At 40.6% G+C, this 24,454-nt stretch overlaps 1 protein-coding gene across 6 annotated transcripts in view; it reads left to right on the top strand.

Annotated features, from left to right (window-relative positions):
- Positions 1 to 4,347: 4,347 nt before the first annotated feature.
- LOC140199092 (transcription regulator protein BACH1-like) overlaps positions 4,348 to 24,454 on the top strand; it is a 71,077-nt gene continuing 50,970 nt past the window's right edge. Inside the window, exons 1-2 of one of the 6 annotated variants that reach the window (XM_072260594.1) lie at positions 4,348 to 4,514; positions 12,314 to 12,402. The gene's annotated coding sequence lies outside the window, so the exon portion shown is untranslated. Of the gene's footprint in view, positions 4,522 to 12,310; positions 12,403 to 24,454 lie in introns of all 6 variants that reach the window. The other 5 variants (XM_072260591.1, XM_072260593.1, XM_072260592.1 and 2 more) reach the window with 5 other exon arrangements.

Below are 24,454 nucleotides of genomic sequence, written 5' to 3'. Positions count from 1 at the left end.
ATAGGTCCAAAGCGAGTAGAGCAGGGGCCTAAGCACACACTTTGTGGTGCACCTGTGTTAATGCAGACTGTGGAAGAGATGGCATTACCAATACAAACCCACTGGGATCTGCAGGTTGAGTATCTAAATGCACAAGGAGGTATTGAGGCCAAGGTCTTGAAGCTTATTGATTGATTTTGAGGGGATGATGGGACTGAATGCTGAGCTATATTAAATAATGAACATTCTGATATATGCATGTTTGCTTTCCAGATGTTCCAGGTTTGAGTGAAGAGCCAATGTGATGGCATCTGCTGTGGACCTGTTGCTCTAGTAGGCAAATTGGAGCAGATGCAAGTCGCTTCTCACACAGGAGTTGATATGCATCATCACCAACCTCTCAATACACTTCTTTGCTGTGGATGTAAATGCTAGTGGATGATAGTCATTGAAGCAGGTTACCACCTCCTTCCTAGGTGCCAGTATAATTAAAGCCTGCTTGAAGCAGGAGGGTACCTCAGACTGTAGAGACGAGAGGTTAACGAAGTCAGTGAGCACTCCAGCTAATTCATCAACACAAGTTTTTAAGCATTTGACCAAGTACTCCCTCTGGCCCTGATGCTTTTTGTGGGTTCATAATTCTGAAGGCTGCTTGCAGTCAGCCTCAGGGACTGAAATCACAGGATCGTCGGGGGCTATGGGTTTTAATTATGGTTCTTTCATGTTTACCAAATGCCCAATGATTTCAGTTTTACTAGGACTGCTGGGTGCCAAACAGTCAAATCTTGCCTTGATGTTAAGGTCAGCCACGATCACCTCCAGTGTTCAGTACTTTGGTTCAAGTTTGGACCAAAGTTATAATAAAGCCTGGAAACAATCAGAATCAGGTTTATTATCACCGGCATGTGTGATGAAATTAGTTAACTTAGCAGTAGCAGTTCAATCCAATACATAATATAGAAGAAAAATAACTAAGTAAAATAAATTACAGTGATGGGGAGATGGGAGTCACAATAGCAGCACATAAAGACCCGGCCTGGAGTTCAAGGCTGGAGTTGCAGTTGGTGGTTGCGTCTCCCCTTCCCCCACCAGTAGTCTGCAATCCCGTCTCCCTCAGATCCCATCGTCAGCTCCTGGGTACCCAGAGGCTCCATCTTCCTCTCATCCCAACCCTCCCCTCTCCACTGCCACCCCCAACCTCCCCCCTCCCCCCTCTGATCCCAGCTCTCATCCGTGCCGGGTCCTTACCATCCCCTCCGACCTTCAACTGTCGGAGGCAGAACGCTCTGCACTCAGTAAGGGCCTCAGCTTTGTCCCCCTTCGCCCACACCTCAGCGAGTTCCGTGTTCGCCATGATGCGGAACTCTTCTTCCGCCGTCTCTGTCTCCGAGCCTACTTCTTCGGCAAGAACTCTTCCACCCCCACCGATGACCCCTTCTCCCGTCTTCAACCCTCCTCTTCTTCATGGACACCCCACTCTGGTCTTCTGCCTGCTCTGGATCTCTTTATTGCTAACTTCCGACAGGACATCAACCGTCTCGACTTCACCGCACCTTGTCCCCATTCCAACCTCACTCCTTCGGAACGCTGTGCTCTCCACTCCCTCCGCACTAATCCTAACCTTATTATTAAACCTGCCGATAAGGGGGGTGCTGTTGTAGTCTGGCGTACTGACCCCCACCTTGTCGAGGCACAGCGACAACTCGCGGATACCTCCTCTTATTTACCCCTTGACCGTGACCCCACTAAGGAACACCAGGCCATTGTCTCCCACACCATCACTGACTTTATCCGCCCAGGGGATCTCCCATCCACTGTTACCAACCTTATAGTTCCCACACCTCGCACTTCCCGTTTCTACCTCCTACCCAAGATCCACAAACCTGCCTGTCCTGACCGACCTATTGTCTCAGCTTGCTCCTGCCCCACTGAACTCATTTCTGCATACCTCGACACGGTTTTATCCCCCCTTGTTCAATCCCTTCCAACCTACGTTCGTGACACTTCTCACGCTCTTAAACTTTTCGATGATTTTAAGTTCCCTGGCCCCCACCGCTTTATTTTCACCATGGATGTCCAGTCCCTACATACTTCCAACCCCCATCAGGAAGGTCTCAAAGCTCTCCGCTTCTTTTTGAATTCCAGACCTAATCAGTTCCCCTCTACCATCACTCTGCTCCATCTAGCGGAATTAATCTTTACTCTTAATAATTTCTCCTTTGGCTCCTCCCACTTCCTCCAAACTAAAGGTGTAGCTATGGGCACCAGTATGGGTCCTAGCTATGCCTGCCTTTTTGTTGGGTTTGTGGAACAATCTATGTTCCGTAGCTATCCTGGTATCTGTCCCCCACTTTTCCTTCGCTACATCGACAACTGCATTGGTGCTGCTTCCTGCACGCATGCTGAGCTCGTTGACTTTATTAACTTTGCCTCCAACTTTCACCCTGCCCTCAAGTTTACCTGGTCCATTTCCGACACCTCCCTCCCCTTTCTAGATCTTTCTGTCTCTATCTCTGGAGACAGCTTATCCACTGATGTCTACTATAAGCCTACTGACTCTCACAGCTATCTGGACTATTCCTCTTCTCACCCTGTCTCTTGCAAAAATGTCATCCCCTTCTCGCAATTCCTCCGTCTCCGCCGCATCTGCTCTCAGGATGAGGCTTTTCATTCCAGGACGAGGGAGATGTCCTCCTTTTTTAAAGAAAGGGGCTTCCCTTTCTCCACCATCAACTCTGCTCTCAAACGCATCTCCCCCATTTCACACACATCTGCTCTCACTCCATCCTCCCGCCACCCCACCAGGAATAGGGTTCCCCTGTTCCTCACCTACCACCCCACCAGCCTCCGGGTCCAACATATTATTCTCTGTAACTTCCGCCACCTCCAACGCTCCAACGGGATCCCACCACTAAGCACATCTTCCCTCCCTGCCCCCCCCCCCCGCTTTCTGCAGGGATCGCTCCCTATGCGACTCCCTTGTCCATTCGTCCCCCCTATCCCTCCCCACTGATCTTCCTCCTGGCACTTATCCTTGTAAGCGGAACAAGTGCTACACATGCCCTTACACTTCCTCCCTTACCACCATTCAGGGCCCCAGACAGTCCTTCCAGGTGAGGCGACACTTCACCTGTGAGTCGGCTGGGGTGATATACTGCGTCCGGTGCCCCTGATGTGGCCTTCCATATACTGGTGAGACCCGACGCAGACTGGGAGACTGCTTTGCAGAACACCTACGCTCTGTCTGCCAGAGAAAGCAGGATCTCCCAGTGGCCACACATTTTAATCCCACATCCCATTCCCATTCTGACATGTCTATCCATGGCCTCCTCTACTGTGAAGATGAAGCCACACTCAGGTTGGAGGAACAACACCTTATATTCCGTCTGGGTAGCCTCCAACCTGATGGCATCAACATTGACTTCTCTAACTTCCGCTAATGCTCCACCTCTCCCTCGTACCCCATCCGTTATTTATTTTTATACACACACTTTCTTTCTCTCTCTCTCCTTTTTCTCCCTCTGTCCCTCTGACTATACCCCTTGCTCATCCTCTGGGTTCCCCCCCACCCCACCCCTTGTCTTTCTCCCCGGGCCTCCTGTCCCATGATCCTCTCATATCCCCTTTGCCAATCACCTGTCCAGCTCTTGGCTCCATCCCTCCCCCTCCTGTCTTCTCCTATCATTTTGGATCTCCCCCTCCCCCTTTCAAATCTCTTACTAACTCTTCCTTCAGTTAGTCCTGACGAAGGGTCTCGGCCTGAAACGTCGACTGTACCTCTTCCTAGAGATGCTGCCTGGCCTGCTGCGTTCACCAGCAACTTTGATGTGTGTTGCTTGAATTTCCAGCATCTGCAGAATTTCTGTTGTTTACCTTCTCCCTCACCTGGTTTCACCCATCCCCAGCTAGCTTGTACTCCTGCCTCCGACTCCCCTTCCCCACCTTCTTGTTCGGGCCTCTTCCACCTTCCTTTCCAGTCTGATGAAGGGTCTCACTTAAAACGTTGACAGTTTATTCCCTCTCCACAGATGCCGCCTCACCTGCTGAGTTCCTTCAGCACTTTGTGTGTGTGTGTGCTTCCAGCATCTGCAGAATCTCTTGGATTTTGAGCGCCTACAATAATTCGCATCAGGTTTTTTCCCCCGCTCTTTCTTCTTTCCACTTTCCCTATCGTGACCTTTTGTCTCCCCCTGACCCCAGCTTCCCCTTCCTCCTCTGCACATCCACCCGAAACAACTCATTTCCAGCCATTCATGCGGCGCTGTGAATACGCGTCAATGTTTGCGGAATATCTGCGTGCCCGGCCAATGGGGGCGCGCGGGATTGCGGACGGCCGTGACGCGCTGTAGGGGCGGGGCTAACGTGACCCCTCCCCGTGCCTGGCTCCGGGAGGAGATTGTCCGCCGATTGACAGCTTGTGTGGCAAGAAAGCGGCGGAGCAAGGCCGAGCGGCCGGCCGAGGGAGGGCAATTGCGAGGCAGGTGGAGGTGCCGCGTCTGAGGTCGAGCTTCCCTTCCGTTAGGCATGTGTATGAGGTGAGGGGTAAGTGTGGCCCGCCGCGGGCCGTCTCCCGGTACTTGCGCCTCCGCGGGTCTGGGTCGCTAATGGGCCAGCCCGGAGCGCCCGCTGGGAGGCTTCGGGCGTCGCTGCTGGCCGGGCCGTCAGCCTGAGACTGGGGTGTGTCAGCCCTTTCCACGGTGACAGGGAGCCCGCCTACCCCTTTAAGCAGAGATCGGGGCTTGACTGAACCTCGGAGCGGGGGTGGCGGGGCATTTGTGTCGCTGAAGAGGGCACTTTCCCCGTCAGTTGCAGAAGTTTACCATTTCGCATTCTTGTAAGCTGTAGATGTTTTCGTCTCTTGCTAGTTTCCTTGATTGTCTTTGAACTTCCTTGTCTCTACCTTTTAAGTGTTTATTATCTTTGAAGAGTGCTTGCCTACACCGTGTGCTGACTTTAGAGACAGTGTCTCTTTAATAAAACTGTTACCATAGCTCTCAGCGCTATCCGAACCTAGTTTTGATATTTACGTGTTTTGGATCAGCTGTTGTTTAACAATGGCATTAGTTACAAAGAATGAAAAAGACACTTTCAGGAAACATTCTCCTAGCATTTACCTCCTCCAGTCACCTAACTATATATTTAATGATGATATTTAAGACTTCCATCATCTGTAGCATAGTTAGTTTTCCTTCTCAGTTTCCTCACTAGACTCTATTGATTCACATCCCAGTGCTCCCCATTCCTGATTATGTTTCTTCCTCGTATCATGCATCTTTGCTGGGAGTCATGAAGTATCTCCTTATCTGTCTTTCACTTGTCTTGCCTTTTCATCTATTTGCCAGGTCCAGTTAACCAACTGTAGCCCATTCCATTATAACTCCTAATATTTAAGTGTAGCATGTTTGTTTCAAATCCAAATTCTACCATGCTGTGATCTCAACTGCCTTAAGTATTTTTTTTACATTGAATTCATCTTAAATGCTTAGGGATACTATACAATTCTATGAATTGATTCATATGGCCACCACTTGCAATTTGATTAATCCAGTCTTCAAGAACACTGAAGTCATCCAAGATTAATATGCTACTCTATTTACGCACACTCATTTAATTATACATTTTCCTACAATGAACCTGCTATTGGATTACTTCTTTAATGTTTTCCGCTATCTTGAACTCTTGGAGTAAGGAGTGACTTTGTTTGCAAGCCTGCCTATGGCTGGAATCGTATACTCATACTGCAGAAGATGTACTTGTAGGTTAATTAGATTTTGTCACTTAATTGTACTTTTAATAGCCCTCTCTATTCATTCTACACAGTATCGTTCTCACTCACTATTCAATATAGTATTTCATTGGATATTTTTGGTTTTCATTGTTTTTATTTTTCTACAAAATTCACTTTAAAATTTACCTATTATGCGATGTTTCTGAATATTTAGATACAATGGCTTTCATCATCATTTGACCCAATGCCACTGCTTTTAAGTCTGCAAACCTTGCTGATAGTATCCTCCATCCAAGATGAATTGTAAATACAGTAAGAGGTTTAAGCCTATTCTATGGGTTATTCATTGCTTAATTACTTTTTAATTTATGTTTTTCATTTGGGTTACCTTTGCAGCTAGCTTTGAGCCCAATGCCTCTTATAAATGCTGAAATTTCAGAACTGGACTTGACTTCAGTATTGAGGGAATATTGGGTTTACACCCTAAAAATGGACATGGAGAGGTGGCCTGTACTGGTGTGGGAGTTTGGGATTCCTTCCTTTAGGCACCTTTGTGCCAATGCCGGATTACCCTGTTCATGATGTAAGCTAGATCTATAGTGAGGACTGGTGTAAACAGATGCATAGTTTGCAGTCTCATTTGCTCTACCTCTGGGATTAAACACAAAAAATTTCAGAGTAAAGCAAAAGTAGGCTTGCCTATGGGAGTGACTGATCATGAACAGAATGATTTGTGGCCAGGAGGGCCATTGGTTGTGATTGTGTGGCCTGAAATTGATTGCTTGTCAGATTCCATACAGCAACTGATGCTGTAACTAGTATTTTTAAAAGAGGTTTCATAATTTAGGATTTATGGTATCTTCACCTTTGGTACTGAACGCTGGGAAGAAAGTGCATTAAAACTCTAATCTGCAATGTAACTGTTCAGAAAGGGCCAAGGTTCAGCAGTTGTCTCTCTTTGTGCCTGATTAACTGGAAATTGCAAACATCTTTTTAAATGCAAATACGTTGCACTGAGCCAAACATGCAGAGGTCTGGGATTTCTGGACTTTGGGCAGTGTGACTGATGGGATCAAGGATAGGATCAGGTGTTGGGTAGAAACTGTTTGGAGAATTGCTTTTAATAGGGTGGTAGATGGCACTGTTGGTGGGAATGAGTAGACGGCAGCTAGAGAACAAGGAGGGGTAAGGTTGCAAGAAGGAGGTAGCGGAAAAAGAAAGTTTGGGAAGTGATGGGAGGGGGGATCTGAAGAAGGGAAGGAATGAAGTTGGAAAATGATACATGTAGGAGTGTGTGTGAATACATTTACCCATGCACCTGAATTTCAGTTGTTTTGGACTTGTCATTGGACTGAGAGTTTGCTCTGTCAAGAACTATGCACCAGTCACCCTTTATTGGATGAATTCTCACACAGCCATTATCTCCCACTTAACCAAAGTGGAGGCAAGTCATCCTTGATATGATGAATGTGCCAAGAAGAATTGTTGAAATGAGAAGTTTCTGCAACTCCTATAGTTGCAATGTACATATTCCCACAGTTGACATGGTTAGTGAAGTCTAAAATCTTGTCTTTAAAGATTTAAAACTCTGTATGCAGGGTAAATCTGCCCCTGCTCTTTCATATTCTTATTCAGTTGCATTGTTTTTTGCCATTTTTTTTATCTATTCAACATAATGCAGTACCTCTATTGACTTTTGATTAAATGGTGCTTGTATCATTTCATCTTTGTTTTCCTAGTTCATAGCGTACACTTCTCTGATATTAATTTATATACCTTTCATTAGGAGTTACTGTTCCAGTTCATGTATCTTTGATCTTTAATTTTGGTTTAATCAAGTATTCTGTATAATATAAAATAATTTTTATTTAGCATAAATCTTAGACCTTCCAACTATTGGTGTAAATTTAAAAAAAAACAATATAAGCTACTTGATCTTCCATTCATTTTTTTGATTGATTCTTCTCCCTTAAAAAATTTTACTATGATTTCTGGGCATACTACTTCAGAAGAATGTTTTCATTATAGTTAGTTTGAACAATCTAACATTTGACCATTGCATCAACTGATTACCATGTACAAGCCCAGTTGATGTTAAGCGGAGTGTTGAGTCTGAGATTTGGAAGTCCCATAAATACACTAAAAATATCAGTACTGGCATACAATGTAGCTTACCCATTGCAGTTATCACACACACTTTGAAACTACAGTCATCAAATAATTAAAAAAATAATGCTGAACCAGAATAAACTTGCAATACGAAAACTGAAGATGGTGAAAGAATTCAGCAGATCAGTCAGCGTCTTGGGGAAAGTATTCAAGTAAGTGACCTTTCATCAGAATCAGAGAAGTGAGAAAGCAAGCATGTTTTAAGTTGTATGAAGACGCTGAACCAAACTTGTCATCGTCCTTTCTAATTATGGCCAATAGAAAGGAAAGAAAAATAAAGGAAGAATCGGTTGGCATTGAAAGCAGTTTTAGGAGAAAATATATTGGCTACCTGAAATAGTTGAATTCAGTATTGGGTCACAATGGCTGTAACTTGTCCAAAAGGGAAACTGGTTTCTGCTCTTCTGGCTTGCATTAGAGATTGTTGGAACTGTGTAGGAGGTCAAAGTCGGAGAATTCAAGTGACAAAGGACTGAGAGTTCAGGATTATTCTGTGGACTGAGCAGAGTATACTGCCTAGTGGTCACTCTGCAATTGATTTCTCCTTTTTACTGGAGATAATGTAATGAACACTGAATGAACTACTCTGTATTGGAAGAAATGCAGGTGGATTACAGCTTCACCTGTTTAATCTGTGGATGGCAGGAAGGGAAGAAGTGAAAAAAAAATTAAGTAACATCACCTACAGTTGCGTGGAAAGTGAAGTGGAAGAGTGAATCAGGAAAGAAGAGTCCTGCAGTTTGAACAGTGTGGGAAACAGCAGCCCTGATGAGTCAGATGCTGACTGTGCACTTCACAGATGGCAGAGTATCAGAGCTTTACTATTCTACAGAACGCTAGGGATTAAAAGCAATCAATTTGCATACATCCATATGTGTCATAGTTTGTGCAAGGAGTAATCAAATTATTTAAAATAAAAATATCAATAATATCTTATTTTAATTATTTTTCTGTATCTCAGGGTCCTGCCTGTACTAACTATATCATGATTTCAAACAGCTCTCCTCTTTTTGAAGTAATGGACTCAGGCATGGAATTTCAAGCACAATAAATTGGTGTAGTAATCTGTCATTCGGGGATAATAGGTTAAGAATTCCTTTGAATTTCTCTATGATATATTTGGAGCTTTATCAAGTGATCTTGGAGATATTGTTGCTATAACGTTTAATGCCAGACAGTTTGCATACTATTTCTTTCATTGTTTGAATCACTGAATGCATAGTGGCAAAATAAATGTAATTAATTGTTTTTTGAACTTTCATTGGGAGTTTATTGGTGAGAACAATGAAAAGATGCTACCAGAAGCTTGCCTTTGGAATGACAGCTTAGGTATATTTTGATTCACTTAATATCCCTGTCTCAGGATATTTCCTGGGACTTCTATGGCGGCTAGCATGTTCCAGCTAAAAAAATTATGCAATTGCGTCTTTCTTGCTGTTTATTCAGTACCAGATTATGTAAACTGAAAGATTTGTCTGATTTCAGAACAGTTATGTAATTATGTGTAGGAAAGAAAGGTTGAGAAGAATTTTTGATCTCCGACACAAGGCTTAGTCAATCTTGATCTTGATGCTTAAGACACAAAGGAAAGTATGATATCTGTTTGGATAGTGTAGTGAATATTGAATTTTTATTTATTTTTCCCTAACCGTTGTAACTTACTGTGTTGGCCTAAATGTGTGACATTTGGAAAAACTAACAGGTATACTCCATTAATCCGATAGTGCCTTGCTCTGAAATCATCTCTTGAATGATGAGAGAATAGCCTTGGATTCTGTTGTTTACTTCAATTTTACTGTTGAGATTGGTCTTTGAAGTTTTAATTGGGAACTGAAGCTAAATATAAAAGTTCACTGCAAATGTATTATCAACCCTGAGTTTCATTTTCTTGTGGGCATACTCAATAAATTCATAATAGAATAATAACCATAACAGAATCAATGATACACTGCACCAACTGTTCAGTCAATTAGAGTGTAAAAGACAACTATGTGCAAATATAAAAACAGAGTAATAATTATAAATAAGCAATACATATTGTGAACATGAGATGACGAGTCTTTGAAAGTCAGTTCATAGGCTGTGGGGATGGTTCAGTGATGAGGCAAGTGAAATTATTCCCTTTGGCTCAAGAGCTTGATGGTGTGAGACCTGAAGCACCTGTACCAACTTCCTGATGCAGAGGTGAGAAAAGAGCATGGCCTAATTGGTGAGGGTCCCTGATGATTGATGGTGCTTTCCTGCAATAATGCTACATGTAGATATGCTTAATGGTGGGGAGCACTTTACCTGCGATGGTTTGGGCTATATCCACTACCTTTTGTTAGATTTTCCATTCAAGAGCATTGGTGTTTGCACAGCAGGCTGTGATGCAGTTAGTTGTTATACTCTCCACCACATATCTATAGAAGTTTTAGATGTCATGCTAATTCTTGCAAACTCCTAAGGAAGTAAAGGTGTTGCTATGCTTTCTTTGTAGTTGCACTTGTGTGCTGGGCCCAGGCCAGGTCCTCTGAAATAATAACACTGAGGGATTTCAGGTTGCTGACACTTTCCAGCTCTGATCCCCTGCTGAAGACTGGCTCATGGACCTCTGTTTTCCTCCTGTAGCTAATAATCCACTCTTTGGTCTTGCTGACATTGAGTAAGAGGTTGTTGCTGTTCTACCACTCAACCAGATTTTCAGTCTCCCTCCTATATGCTGATTTGTCACATCCTTTGATTTATCCTACCACAGTGGTGTCATTAGCAAACTTGAATACGGCATTGGAGCTGTGCTTAGCCACACAGTTGTAAATGTAAAGCAAGTAGAGCAGGCAGCTAAGCACACAGCATTGTGGTGCATTTGTGCTGAAGGGGATTGTGGAGGAGATGTTACCAATCCAAACTCACTGGGATCTGCAACTGAGGTAATCAAGAATCCAACTGCATAAGGAGGTATTGAGGCCAAGGTCTTGAAGCTGCTTGGTTAGTTTTGAGGGGATGATAGTATTGAATGCTGAGCTATAGTTAATAACGAGCATCCTGATATATGCATCTTTGCTGTCCAGATGTTCTAGGGTTGAATGAAGAGCTAGTGAGGTGGCACCTGCTTTTGACCAGTTGTGCTGCTAGTCAAATTGGAGCGGAACCAAGCTGCTTCCCAGGCAGGAGTTGATATGTTTCATCACCAACCTCTCAAAACACTTCATCACTGTTGATGTAAGTTCTTTTGGACAATAGTCATTGAGTAGGTTGCCACGTTCTTCTTAGGTACTGGTGTAAGTGAAGCTTGCTTGAAGCAGGTGGGTACCTCAGACTGCTGAAGCAAGTAGTAAAGATCTCAGTGAACTTTCCATCCAGTTGATCAGCACTTAGTACTTGACCAGGTACTCAATCTGGCCAGATGCTTTTTCTGGCTTCACTTCCTGAAGGGTGCTTGCACATTGGCCTCAAAGACTGAAATCACAGGATCACCTGGGGCCATGTGAATTCAAGATGGTTCCTCCATGTTTTGACAGTCAAAGCAAGTATAGAAAGCATTGATCTCATCTGAAAGTGAAGCCCCTGCTGTGATCCAATTGTTGTGATTTGCTCCTGTAACTTTTAATAATTTAACTGCCCAGGAGCACTTTGTTGTATGCTTCATTGATGTTGGCTGCCAAATAAATCTTCCAGGGAGGATGTGCTGGAGTATGCAGTACTCTTACAGAACCTCTTACACAGTGCATTTGGGTTGTGAGACTACTACTCTACTTTTTGAATTGATTTGTTTCCCTTTATCTGGCATAACCAAGCTAGAATAATTTTTAAAAAAGCTTTTTTGAGCCCATTAAGAAGGAATGTTTAGAGGCCAAGTTAATGTAGGATGATGACAGTGTACAGTAATAACTATTTTTAGATGAGTGAAAGTGATAGAGAGGCTGACTGTTTTGAAGAATAACTGATAAGTAAATGAAGATGAAGAGCTAAATAAAGGGATGCTGAGTATGTAGACTGGCAGATAGGAAAAATTCAGAATGTTGGACCCTGTCATCTGGCCAGTGGTAAATTATTCTAGTCAAGTGAAATCGTGAATGAGACCATTCAATACAACAGGTCAAAAATATTTTACATACGACTCTTCCTCCTTTGCCTAACTTTAACATATCCTTTTCTTCCTTTCTACCTGCTTTTTCCTTAAGTCTGATCTGTTCACCTCAATTACTGCTAATAGTAGTAAGTTCTTTGGGTAACATTATTAATAGGTAAAGTTTGTCCTGAATTTTCTGTTGGATATATTAGTGATTTCCTAATAGCCCTTTCCCTCAAGTAGATCTATTTGATTTAAGGCAGAGAACCTGATGAGAAAAAAATATTAATAAATTGGTCTGATGTAATATTTGTGTGTATTTATTATCAGGTGGTTATTGTATCCTTGTATTTGACTATGGTTTTTTTTTCCCATTATTTCAGCAGTTCAGGTTTCCATTCCCTTGCTGATTGCTTTTCCACAAAGAGTTGACATGTTAACCAATTTTCTCATTTAACGCAGACATCTAGTACAGGTAATGGACTGCCTTCATACAGTGCTTTAGAATATGCATCCTCTAAATCTTCATTCTCTTTGTAACATTCAAATGTTTGTTGATTCCTTCAAATTCTTTGTAATTCTGAACTTGTTGAAGTAGTGAAATCATTTCATTTATATATACAGTTAATTGGGACAGCCGTTATTTGGGACAAATCTTAAAGAACAAAAACTAAATTAAGAAACCAGATTCCCCTAATTTATGAGAAAAGATGTTGCTAGGAATGGAGGTCTTTGGTACAAGGAGAGATTGGATTGGTTGGGATATTTCTCACTAGAGAACAGGCCGAGGGTGGGTGTGTGTGTGTGTATTCTCGACAGATCATAAATAAGTGGCAAGGTTGCCATCTGAAGCACCCCAAGGTGCAGAGAAGAATATATTATTTTGTAATATACAGCCAACTTATATATGTATTATATATTAGAAGTTTAACACCTATGTAGTGCTCTGGTTGAAATATTTTGCAAAGAATACTAAGCTGAGGTGTGACTCAATGAAGAACTTGTCAATATATGAAATCAGTTCAATTAAAGGTCAGATTTTTTTTATATATGCAGAAGAAGTAGATTTAACATGAAAAAAATTTGGAGCATATTTGGCCATTATGATCATGCTTGATGCACTGTCAATATCATATTTCTACTTTGTTTTTCTCTTTTCTGATGATACCTTTCATATGTTTATCTCTTTAACTATATTTAGTGATTTTTATCTCTACACCATTACTTTATATGGGAGTTGATTAGTCCAGAAGCTGTCTGGATTTGTCCATGCTTACAAAGATGCTATTCCTGTAGTTGGCCCATATTCCTCTATTCCTTTTCTATCCATGTACCTATCCAAAGGCTTTTTAAAAACATGCTCTTAAATATCCCTTAAATATATCTCCTCTTACTTTAAATCTGTGACTTATAGCTTTAGATTCCCCTTCTCTTAGAAAAAGACTGTTTAGTTAGCTTGCTTGTACTTCTCATAACCTTATAAGATCACCCCTTGGCCTCCTGTTCTCCAGTGAAAGCTATTCCAACCAATCCAATCTCTCCTTTTAACCAAAGACCTCGATTCCTGGCAGCATCCTGAAGAATTTTTTTTACACTCTGTCTACGCTACAGCATCCATTTAGTGTGATGACCAGATATGCATACAATATTTCAAGTGCAGCCAAACCAATGTCTTCTACAGTAGCAACATGAAATTCCAACTCTTGTACTCAATGCCCAAGAATATGAAGGAACTATTTATCCACCCATGTCATCAATTTCAGGGTGCTGTGGCCTTGATCCCAACCTCCCTCTCTATATCAATGCCTCGAAGGTCCCTGCCTCTCATTGTACGTACATGTCCTGTTAGTTTGAGCCAACCCAAAATGCATTACACTTGTTTGGATTAATATCCATCGCCATCACTCCACCCAGCTTTGCAGTTAAACCATATCTCTGAATCCTTATGCAAACACTGCATTATCTACAACACCACCAATCTTCATGTCGTCAGCAGACAACTTATCATAACCGCAGACATACAATAAACAACAGTGGCCCCAGCACTGAAACCTACATTATACCAAAATATTTGTCCAAAAATCATCACACGTACACTCCAGGAATTCATCTGCCGCACTATTATTGCTAATTTAGTTTTATTCAAGATTTCTGTAGTATCTTTGTTACATATATTTCTAATTCAAAATTCCTGTGTGATTTTAATTAGTTTAATTTTCTACATGACTGCTTTTGTTTAGAGGCCAATGGACAACTCCCATCAATATTTTCTGTCCCTTGAAGCATCTTAATTTTCTGAACCATTCTCATTATTGCTTGTTGTTCATCCGTCAGTGTCCTGTTTATTTCTTTTGCGTCTTTATTACATGGGCCATATTTGTTAGTGGAAGTGTGTATATACTCTGTTCCTTCCTGATGCCATTTGGCTACTGAGTCACAGAAATAGGCTTTTCAGTCCACTACATCCAGCCAACCTTGTTGCACATTTATACTAATTCGCTTGCCCGCATTAGGAGCATATTCTTCTAAGCATCGCCTATTTGAAGCCTCTTAAAGATTGTAATTGTATCTCCAACCTACTCACTGTATTCCACCTGCCCTTCTTCTCAAGCATTCTAGATTTATCTCCAGTGGGATTTCTTCTCACCCCTACCCTCTGTCTCCATTTGGTTTAAGTTCTTTTCTACCTTTGTAATCATTAATTTACTCCGGTCCAGGCTTTGTTGGTTATTATCACACCCAAACAAACTGCATCTTAGCTTTGAAAGCTACTATTGCATCATATGATGAGGCAAATCTGAAAAAAAAATAATCAAGTTAAAATTTAAAAAAAACTAAAACATTGAGGCCAACTAAATAGCAATTTGAATTAATTTAATACAAAAGTGACAAAATAGCTATCTTTTCTGTGTAAAATAGCAGGTTAAACAATTTGTTTTCATCACATGTAATTAGGAAAAACTGTGGGAAAGACTAGAGCACTTGCATTGGAAGTAAAAATGGACAGAATAGATCTGTCATTTGTATATATCTTGTGATTTACAATGGATAATGGAGTATTAATTTGTTTATAATATATTCACTTGTTGAATTAACAATTGCACCAATTGCTAAAATGAAACAGTCCTTTGGAGTAGACCAATATAAAATGTTTAAATATTCTGAAAGACAATTTGGTTATTAAGAGAATAATTGTTTTGAAGACTGATGGGTAAAGTAATCATTTAAACTAAAATTTAATTGGGTTTGAACTAAGTGCCACTTACTGCATAATATCTTGATCATTAATATTGGCATTCTAGTACATCACACTCATAAATTATTGTCTGGAGGTACGCAGCTTGTGTCTACATTCTGTCTATAAATAAATGTATATCCATTTTAAAGAAATTCCTGACCTGTGGTTGAAGGGAAGAAATAAAAGGAACAGACCTTCTTATTCTCCTCTATTGTTAAAGGAAAATTCTGCTGCTTCAATTGCTAAGTTTTTGTTGTAGAAGTTTTGTATAACATAAATGAAAACACATGATCCCATCTTTCAACTCTGTTTGGATACTTAAGAAGACAAACATTGGGGAATTTTAAATGTTTTGTAAGAATTATAGAAATGAGTCTTGCAGCCAAACTTGTTGAGATTTTCTATATCTTATGTTTTTTGTGATCAAATGAAAGCCCCTTGGTTTCCTGAGTCAATATATGAAGACCCTACTTAGGAGGATGCAAAACTGGACCTCCTGTCAGGGAATGAGGTAGGGCAAGTCCAATATCACTTCAGCTTTAGTGACCACATTATGAGGTTTAAAATAATGATGGAAAAGGATAGGGCAGGTTCACAGGTTCGGGGCCTAAACTGGAGCAGGACTAATTTTGGGGTAATTAAGCAGGATCCAGGAGAGGTCGATCAAGTGAGCTTGTTTGAAAGGAAAATAATGAATAACAAGCAGGAGGTGTTTTAATGTGTGTTATCAAAAGCACAGGGACAGCATGTTCCTATTAGGATAAAGGATAATCCTGGCAAGTTAAGGGAACCTTGGCAAATAAGAGATATTAATGCTCTGGTCGTGAAAAAGAAGAAAGTATAATTTGAGTTTAGGAGTTGGGGACAAGCAAATCCTTATAAAGGACTAGTAAAAAGTTTAGGAATACTCTTAAGAAGGAAATAAGGATAGTGAAAAAGGTATTTAGCGTACTGGCCTTTATTAGTCAGGGCACTGAGTAAAGGGAGTTGGGACATGATGTTGCACTTGTATAAGTTGGTTGGGCATGATAGGAGTACAGTGTACAGTTTTGGTCACAGTGTATAGCAAAGACATTAAACTAGGAAGAATGCAAGAGGATTGTCAATGATGATGTCAGAACTAGAGGGCCTGAGTTATAGGGAGAGGTTGGAATGAAGGAGAATGAAGGGCAACCTTATAGAAGTGTTTAAAATTGTGAGGGATGAAAGTGAATGGTAACAAGTTTTTTCCCCAGGGTAGAGGAGTCTAAAACTAGGGGCTATAGATTTAGAATGATAAAGGGAAGATTTACAGATTGAGGGGCAACTTGTTCACACTGAGAGTGATAATGAGCTGCCAGAAAGGTGGAGGGGAGGTGGTTCGAGGGACATGGGTCAAATGCAGGAAATTGTGACTAGCAGTTGTTGCCATGGTCAACGTGGACTTCTTGTACTAAAGGGTTTTTATCTGTGCTGTATTGCTCTGACTATGACTCTTTGCGCCTGAATGATAGACATTGTGCTTTCAGGTGACGTTGTGAAAGAAGTAGTGAGGAGATACTGCAATGTTTTTTTTGAAAGTGGTGTATACTTTTACTATATTGTTTTTGAGGGAGTGCGTGTTTAGGGTGCCTGTCAGGATATTGCCAGGAGAGTTAAGGGTACTCTGGAGCCCATCTGATTTAGTCAATGGCTTGAGTCCGGTAAGTGATAGAAATGTTTATGGAACTAGAAAAGTGAAACACTCTCTATATAATAGCCAGTCCCTGACTATTCTTGTAGCTGTGATGATTTAGGTGTTTCACAGGGATTGGTGCTGGAAGGTTGCAATGTTGTTGAATGTTTAGAGGAAACGGTTAGATTCTTTTGTTGTTGATGCTGTTTTACAGCTACTTGAATGGCCTGTCCCTTGGCTCTGCTTCATGGGCTTCATAATGATACGTAGTTGGCTATACACATGCATGCTCCGTCTGCCACCTTCCTTCATTCTCTCCCTCGCCCGCTCTCTTGTACTCAGTTCACAGCTAAGCACAGATATACAGCTTCAAACTTGTCTGTTTACCTAGTTGACATTCTGGTTCTAGCTGCAGACTTGGGAGGTAAGGGACACTGTGAGCCAAGTTCTGGCCGTGCACCTGACCCATGTTTCTGACCCCACTTGTGTCCAGAGTAAACAGGTTGACATTACAGGAAGTAAATCAGATACCATAATGATATATCATGGTGAGCAGTGAAATCTTGTGTGCAGCAATATGATAAAAGCTACACACCATAAGCGAAACTTTTTTTATCAATTGCCTCCCAACTCCAGACTGAACTGCATCTTTGCAGCACTGTATCAAATAACATCCATGCCATGAGTCAGCCCATGTTTGAATGTTATCTAAGTCCTGTTAAACGCAGACTTGGATTGCCTCACTATCTATTTATCACTTCCATGTATTTTATAAGTTGGAATATTTTGATAACGTGTTTTTTTAAAAATAACAGAAACACTTATTAAAAGCCTGGAAAATAACATTAAATTTTCTCAATGCTATTACTTGTGATTTGTTCCATTCTATTATGTTGTAGCGATATTCAAGAATGTAATTTTATGTATTACATTTTTCGTACCAATTGACATTACATTTAGATTATTCACTCATTTTACGTGCTAAAAGAAATCGCATTGTGCAGTTCTCTAATGTCAGTTTCATCTTAATTTTGGAAAAGAACATTTTATCCAGAGATGCTTCAAATTCTTTTTTATATCATTTATTCTTATGGCTTGTGAATTGCATTACTGTAAAAAGAATAAAATTTTTCAGGGTCTGGTATAACTTGTAGAGATATCATTATCCTGTTCTTAGCCGTGCTTCTTGTCACATGCAACTATTACTAGGTGGAAAGCATTTTGATAGTGAAATGTTTGCCTGGTTATCGTGAATCTGTTGTTGAGGTACAAATGATTCCCACATGATAGAAATGGTCAGATTCACAATTTTCTGTAACTCTAAGCTGCATCACCTGCTCATATTTCAAGAAACACACTGAAAGATTTACTTTCTTTGTCCCACATAAATTCTGTAAAAAAACAGTGATTTGCGTTACTTGAATGGCCATAACATAAGGGTCACCTGTGTACAAAATGTGCATGAAAATTGCTTGCTTCTTATAATTCTGCAGAATTTTCACCTAATTCTACTAGTTGGCCTTAATTCATGAGGGAATTTTTAAGTATGGCTCTTGTACCTTGTCACTTCTAAAATTATGTATGAAAATTCTGTGGGGTACACAACTTGTAAGGATCATGCATAGTAATGTTATTGAACCTTTATTATTGTTAATTTTTAATCCAAAAGGATTCTGTATTTGTTTTCATTGCAATTGCATCCCTTTTTTCAAATAATACTGTTTTGCTTAACATAACTGCTGCTCCGCTCCATCTTTCCAAGTATGTTATATCCTGGAATTGTAACTCCTCCTGATTTTTCTGTAGCCATCGTTCAATTATCACTACATTTTTCCCCCCCCCAAGACATTATTGTCGCCAATTCCTCTGTTTTACAATGAACATTATGTATGCTCTTGCACAGATAACTTACTCATTTTTGGCAGTATTGCTTAAGACCTGTCATCTAGTACACTTGGTTGAATCAGTTGATGATAACTTGAGCTCAGCCTCCAAGCATCCATAAAACCAACTATTTTAAGCATACCTTTTGTGACTCAGTGCTGAATACATTGGACATGATAAGTCAATGAAGTGCATTACTTTGATTTCTGTGCCCTTGGTGACCAGAGACACATTAGATAATATAGCAATTGGTAATATGCTTAAACATATTGTAATGTGCTGCTTTTTTTAACGGTGGCTATATAATTATTTAAGTTTTGTGAATATATGTAAAATGATGTATTTAATGTCATCAGCCGTTTGTTCAAAGGGTGTAATCCAGTGGGAGGCAATTTCAAGCATTGAGGTATTTTCAAGTGTAGCTCAGCACATTTTAACATTCATCACCTGATCTGCAAAACATGTATAAAGGTTGCAGCATGAGTGATCTGAATTTCTGTTTTATTTCATTACTTTCTCTCTTGCCTGTAACTTCTGCCATTGAATATCCAAGTTTTCTTCCGTATGTGGCTGATACTTGTTTTCTTGAACTGGTCACTGAATTAGCTTGCTGGAATTCTCTCCAGAGTATCATCACCATAAGGATGCAGCAGTTCACTGTCACTAGTTGGCATGTAAGGAATCAAGATAATTGTATCCTTCTACATTGCTCTTTATAGAAATGCAAAGTTATTTTTGTTTCCTCCAGCATATTTATTACTGAATCTGTGAAGTTTCACAGCTTGGTTCATTCTGTCTGTATCTCTGGAGACAGTTTATCTACTGATGTTTACTATAAGCCTACACACTCTTACAGCTACCTGCACTATTCCTCTTCTCATCCTGTCTCTTGCAAAAACGCCATCCCCTTCTCGCAATTCCTCCGTCTCCACCGCATCTGCTTTCAGGATGAGGCTTTTCATTCCAGGACAAAGATGTCCTCCTGTTTTAAAGAGAGGGGCTTCCCTTCCTCCACCAGCAACTTTGCTGTCAAATGCATCTCTCTCATTTCACACACATCTGCTCTCACTCCATCCTCCCACCACCCCACTAGGAATAGGGTTCCCCTTGTCCTCACCTACCACCCCACCAGCCTCTGGGTCCAACATATAATTCTCCGTAACTTCCACCACCACCATCAGGATCCCACCACCAAGCACATCTTTCCTTCTACCCCCCCCCCCCCCGCTTTCTGCAGGGATCGCTCTCTACACGACTCCGTTGTCCATTCCCGCCCCCCCCCCCATCCCTTCCCACCGATCTCCCTCCCGGCACATCCTTGTAGGCGGAACAAGTGCTATACATGCCCTTACACTTCCTCCCTCACCACTATTCAGGGCCCCAGACAGTCCTTCCAGGTGAGGTGACACTTCACCTGTGAGTTGGCTGGGGTGATATACTGCGTCCGGTGCTCCTGATGTGGCCTTGTATATATAGGCAAGACCCGACGCAGGCTGGGAGACCATTTCGCTGAACACCTATGCTCTGTCCGCCAGAGAAAGCAGGATCTCCCAGTGGCCACACATTTTAATTCCACGTCCCATTACCATTCTGATATGTCTATCCATGGCCTCCTCTACTGTAAAGATGAAGCCACACTCAGGTTGGAGGAACAACACCTTATATTCCGTCTGGGTAGCCTCCAACCTGATGACATGAACATTGACTTCTCTAACTTCTGTTAATACCCCACCTCCCCTTCGTACCCCATCCATTATTTATTTATTTATATATTTATTATTAAAATAATTTTTTTTCTCTCTCTCCTTTTTCTCCCTCTGTCCCTCTCACTATACTCCTTGCCCATCCTCTGGGCTCCCCCCCCCCACTTTCTTTCTCCCTAGGCCTTCTGTCCCATGACCCTCTGATATCCCTTTTGCCAATCACCTGTCCAGCTCTTAGCTCCATCCCTTCCCCTCCTGTCTTCTTAGATTAGATTAGATTCAACTTTATTGTCATTGTGCCGAGTACAGATACAAAGCTAATGAAATGCATTTAGCATCTGACCAGAAATGCAAAGAATAGTGTTATTTACAAAATAACCGAATTAAAAAAGTGCTACAGCACACAAATATAAGAATACTGAGACAGTACAATACAGATGCAGTACTGCTTAGCGCTGTGATGAGAGGTTCAGCAGTGTCACAGCCTCAGGGAAGAAGCTGTTCCTGTGCCTGCTGGTGTGGGAGCAGAGGCTCCTGTAGCACCTACTGGATGGGAGGAGAGTAAAAAGTCCATGGTTAGGGTGAGATGCATCCCTGATAGTGCTATCCTATCATTTCAGATCTCCTCCTCCCCCTCCCACTTTCTATCTTTTCTTACTATCTCTTCTTTCAGTTAGTCCTGACAAAGGGTCTCGGCCGAAACGTCGACTGTACCTTTTCCTATAGATGCTACCTGGCCTGCTGCGTTCACCAGCAATTTTTATGTGTGTTGCTTGGTTCATTGAACCTTGAGTAGATTATCTAAGACTATATAATTGTAATATATCTGTTGATAAAGTAGAATGATTTATTTATAAAATATTATCATTTATGTTGGCCAGTGGTGTAATGGCATCAGCATCGGTCAGCATCAGGCAAGTGGTCCTGGGTTCAAATCCAGCCAGCTCCTTGCATGCTTTCCATCTGTTCTTGGTTGAGCATAGAGCTAGCAACTTGGCCTCGTAATACAAACACAGACAGATTGCTAAAGAAATGGCAATGTCCAGAGACAAGGTGCGGAGAGGAATTTTTAAAAAATTAACATTCATGGATTGGAACAAAATGTAAATAATGTGAGATAATATCTTGGAACTGCAGCTAAAAGGTTGCTAAACTTAAACCTAAAAATGTCTTTAATTGCTAACTTTAAATATTTTTGTTTTTCCCTGGGATCTGAAGTTCCTGTTCTTAATGTGGTTTCAAATTCCAGAACTGAAATATGAATAGTTACAATGTAGGTTAATATGAACCAAGGCTGAGAGAAGTGGTGTGACAGGAAGATGCATAAACAGTTGAAAATGTGCATCTCTTTCACAGACTGCATTTGCAAGCTTCAAGTCACTATACATTTCTAACTGCAATAACCAGAAACTAATGGAGGAAAAAAAAATCCTTATTTAGGTAGCTCTTCTTGTATGAATGTTGTCTTACTTTGTAGTGGCACTGGTGAATGTTTAGGTTATAGCAGATCTGATTAGCTCATATTTCCTTATAACATGGGAGGAAGACATTTGGACCAATTGAGTTCTACCTTGCTTCCAGAATTGACCATCTAATTATACACCAGTGGCAATTTAAAGGGGCCAATTAACTACCAAGCATGTGGGAGGAAACTGGAGCGCTCCTTAAGAAACCCAAGCAGTCATTAGATGAACATGCAAGCTCCATATAGACTACACAGAATATTATTATTTTACCCGGATTGCAGTAACGACGAGCAGCAATTCTATAATCTAGGCCACTATACTGCCAAGTACGGGTATCCGATATTCAAGATCATGTCACTTGCTTAAATCACAGCTTAAACTAAATCTTTAAAAGGGCTTTGACAAAGACCCAATTCGAATTCTCCCTCTATGAACTTTTATTTTGGACATGATGTTTTTTCATCCGTTTATTCGTATAGATGTATTTTGTCTGTAACCTATGCCTTGGGTTTGCTCCTTCAGGTGCATATCCATCAGGCTGTTCTTCCCCACCCATAGAAATCTTGGTTTGTCTTAAAGGCCAAGTTTGCTTTTTGTCAAAACCATCTGCTGAATTTTGGTATATGAATGAGCAATAGAAAATGTATTTTGACCAAGAGTAGACGATTTGCAATTATTGTGTATATGAACTTGCTATTTAATTATCCAAGTAACAATACACATCTCTTCTTTAAAACTGTAATCTGTTTGGCACATTGGGCAATACTCAATAAAATGTTTATCATAAAAGTAAGCTTCCAAAGTACTTCCATTGTCCTTTTCCAGTTATCCACTGATGTGCACCTCCTGTTGTTTAAGTGCAAATGTGCATATGATAAAATATTACAATAACATCAACCCAGAACACTTTACCTCTAATAACATATTCCAGAATAACTGAATTTTTTTTTGTTCTGAAAGAAGAATAAAGTTATAGATCTTGTAACTTAATGGGAATAACCTCTCTTTGGAAAGGTTTCTTGAAGCAAACTTTAATGGGAAGAAATTTTATTTTCCACACCTATAAGCCTGAGGGTGAATTACTTTAGCTATCTTGTTATTATTCTACGCACTTTGTGGCATATAGGGTAGCAGCCTTGCTGTTTCTTTAGTATTTTTGTCTGTTTTACAAGGCCAAGTTGCTAGCACTGTTCAACCAGCATAGGTGAAAGGCATGCAAGGATCCAGCCGGATTCAAACCCTGGACCACTCGCCTGTAAGTCCAGTGCTGACGCCACTACTTCAGTGGCTGGCTACTTTAGTTATCTACTGCAGTGCAACATGGAGCGATAAGGTGAGTCCTGTGTAATGGTATTACCTGTGAAATAAAATTGAGACTTCAATGTTTTTTTAACTACAGAAGTGATATATTTATGTAGTAATTTCTCACTGAAGAAACTAATGCAGGTTAAGGCTGAAATCTTAAGAGTGTTCCTACAATGGTAGCCTGTGGTTTTACTGAATGCTGTTTAATGACATTGTAAATTGCTTAAGGTATTGATTATATTTTTGAAAAAAAGTAATGTGCCTGTTAATTATGTTAAAGCATGAAGGAAGTTGGTGGATTTCCTTTGGGTAGGTTATTTAGAGAAGCAATGATTTGAAGAAACCAGAAAATGCTCACTCATCATTTGTCAGCATTACTGCATGAGATAGATCAGCACTCTGCGGAGCTTAGCTGACAGCCCTTAACAGTAATCCAAAGATGCATAACAAAATAGACTGACTACGTGTCTTGTGCGTGACTCAGTAACAAAATAACCTAAAAATCTGAAATTTTGAATGTTAGTTAGGTTCAGCATCAGATTGTGCTTGTTTTTCTAAACCTCCCATAGCCTAAATGGGGCCTAATTGTAACTATCACTGCTGAAATGTTAAATTATTTTCTGATCTATTTTTAAAGTACTGTATTAAGTATTTGTGTGAAATTAGCATAATGTTTTTGACCTTCCTGAACTACAGAGGAATAGAAAAATTGTGCATCAAGTTTCTATAGGTGATTGTCTATACATTTAACTGGCTAAACCAGTTAAATGAATAGAACTGAGACAGAAAATCAAGCTTTGTGAAATACCAAAGTAATGCCTTGAATACTATTACAGAAGCTGCTTAAAATGAGTAAAGAATCTCTCTTTTTTTGGATTTTTCTGGTGTAATGGGGAAAAAGTACCTTCCTTATTAATCTACCTTTGGCTGAAGCTTAACTTCTCATTTAATGCAAGTGAATAGCAATGCTGGTTGTAGTAGCTAGTGTTGTATAATCTAAAGCATTCAGTATTTAATAAAATCTCTGAATATATAAGATATCTTACTTAGCTATCTTTAATCATGTGAAAGAAATAAGCAAGCTGCATGCTCTTCATTAAAATTCTACATTGAAGTTCAATAACCTGTCATGATTCACTTGTGCCAAATTCAATAATTTGTCATGAGTTATTCCTGCAAAAAACTTGCAGTGAAAAATTTGGGGCTTAGTAAATGTCAGTGAATTCTGCAGGAAGTTGTTACATTTTCTTTGAAGAGTGAGTGACAAGAAATAGTTA

Source organism: Mobula birostris, chromosome 6 (genome assembly GCF_030028105.1).
Source record: "Mobula birostris isolate sMobBir1 chromosome 6, sMobBir1.hap1, whole genome shotgun sequence".
Classification (NCBI taxonomy): domain Eukaryota; kingdom Metazoa; phylum Chordata; class Chondrichthyes; order Myliobatiformes; family Myliobatidae; genus Mobula; species Mobula birostris.
Note: the sequence above shows the minus strand (reverse complement) of the source record. Positions and strands in the feature narration are given on the sequence as shown.